This window comes from Scyliorhinus canicula, chromosome 1 (assembly GCF_902713615.1).
Source record: "Scyliorhinus canicula chromosome 1, sScyCan1.1, whole genome shotgun sequence".
In the NCBI taxonomy this organism is placed as follows: Eukaryota; Metazoa; Chordata; class Chondrichthyes; order Carcharhiniformes; family Scyliorhinidae; genus Scyliorhinus; species Scyliorhinus canicula.
This window is the reverse complement of record NC_052146.1, coordinates 133008943-133011380: the sequence shown is the minus strand read 5'-3', so window position 1 is coordinate 133011380 and position 2438 is coordinate 133008943.

Below are 2438 nucleotides of genomic sequence, written 5' to 3'. Positions count from 1 at the left end.
GGCTCACTCGGCGCCCATACCCCGCCTTTCTGAAAGGATGTGTTTTTGTATTGGCTGCTGAACCTGTCAATCACCGGCACGTCCGGACTTCCTTTAACAGCAATCGATTCATAACGACCAAAGAGGATATTTAAGGTCACTGAGCCATTCCAGCTCTCAGATCGTTAAACCTTGCTTATTGGTCGCGCTAATATGTTGTATCATTGATAACTGCGGGTCAGGATTAATATCAGGAGTCTCTGCCTCTATTTTAATGAGCATGTGGAAAGGGGTAGTGTAACGGAAGAACTCCGACGCCGTCTGCTGGAAATAGGCTGCTAAACACGCGATTGGAACATATTCTCGAATGAATTCTTTTGGGTTTTTTTCGTTTTTCTTCCCAGCTGCAAATATCGATTCAAATATCAGTGCGTTAATGTATCATAGTCAAATCAAGCCGGACCCACCCGTGCAGTGGGTTGTATAATAACATAGCAATTCTTTCTCCAGCCCCCATCTAAAGGCTACTGCCCCACAGAGATTGGCGTTCAAAACGGAGCTCTACAATTATCTGCTGTCATTTTATTTTTGAAGATATATGCATCGACGCGCTGCTCCTCTGTTTCTGATTCCTCCCACGATTGGTCGTGCCCTCCACCTCAGGCTGCAATAATAACCTTAGCCGGGCGGCATCCATTAATGTGGCAGCCACTTGACATTATTCCACCTAATTGGGTCTCCGTTTTTCTATATTTTTTTATTGTCAACTGGGGCGCAGTTGGTAGCACCCGCAGTTGTGGATTCCACTCCCAGCCTTGGATTTGAACACAAAATCTAGATTGTACTGTTTGGTATGCTGTTTGTTTGGCAAGATGTTACTGCCTGCCTTCAGGTTGGCATAAACCGTCCTAACTCACTATTCTAGAAATGAGAAATGAAAACCCCCAGTGTCCTAGCCAATATTTATTCATCAATCACATCACAACATGATTATTTGGTCATTATCACATTGTGGGAGTTTTCTGTGTGCAAATTCGTTGCTGTACTTCTGAGATTACAGCAGTGATTACACTTCAAAGTAATTAGTTGCCTGCAAAGTGTAGTCACAAAAGTGTAAATTTTTCTTTCTAAGTGAAGACTAATAATAACAACAGCAGCCTGTATTTACATAGCATCTTTAATAGCACAGCCCAAGGTGGCTCTCAGCAGCATTATCAAGCAAGATTTCACACAGAGATATTAGGGCAAGCAACCCAACGCTTGATCAAAGAGATATGTTTCAAGAAGCACCTTAAAGGAGGAAATTAGGAAAGAGTGGAGATTTATAATAATCTTTATTGTCACAAGTAGGCTTACATTAACCCTGCAATGAAGTTACTGTGAAAAGCCGCTAGTCACCACACTCCGGCGCCTGTTCGGGTACACAGAGGGAGAATTCAGAATGTCCAAATGACATAACAGCACGTCTTTCGGGACTTGTGGGAGAAAACCAGAGCATCTGGAGGAAACCCATGCAGACACAGGGGGAACGTACAGACTCTACACAGACAGTGACCCAAGCCGGGAATTGAACCTAGGACCCTGGCGCTGTGAAGCAACAGTGCTAACTACTGTGCTACCGTACCGCCCTTTAGGGAAGGAATTTCAGAGCTTGGGGCCCAACCTGCCGAAAGAATACCAGGTAATCAAAATAGCAGGTGCCTAAGAGACCAGAATTGGAAAATTACATATATCTTGGAGGATTGTGGGGTTGGAGGAGCTTACAAGATGTGGAAGTTGTTAATGAAGGCCATGTAGGATTTGAAAAAGGAAAAATTACTCAACCAATCTCGAGCGGACACTCACATACATTTGACCACACAGATAGTGTCAAGTAAGTGAGATGTTAAAAGAGTTTAATTTATTTAAATAGTAACCATCTTTAAGGGGAGATGGTGACATAGTGGTAAGGTCACTGGACTAGTAATTCAAAGGTCCAGGCTATTGTTCAGAGGACACAGGCTCAAATCCCACCATGGCAGCTGGTGGAATTTGAATTCAATTAATAAATCTGGTATTGAAAGCTAGTCCCAGTATTAGTCACCATGAAAGTATCATTGGTTGTTGCAAAACTCCATCTTGTTCACTAATGCCCTTTAGGAAGGAAATGAAATGAAAAAAAATGAAAATTGCTTGTCACAAGTAGGCTTCAAATGAAGTTACTGTGAAAAGCCCCTAGTCGCCACATTCTGGCGCCCGTTCGGATGAGCTATCCTGTTCAGCTCTAAATTTTAAAAAATCATCAGTGGGCTGTGGGCTAAGCCAGCATTTGTTTCCCATCCCCAATTGCCCTTGAGAAGGTGATGGCATTCTTGAACCGCTCCAATCCATGTGGTGTTCAGGAGACAATTCCAGGATTCTGACCTGGCGACAGTGAAGGAACAGCAATATATTTCCAAGTCAAGATGGTGAGTAGCTTG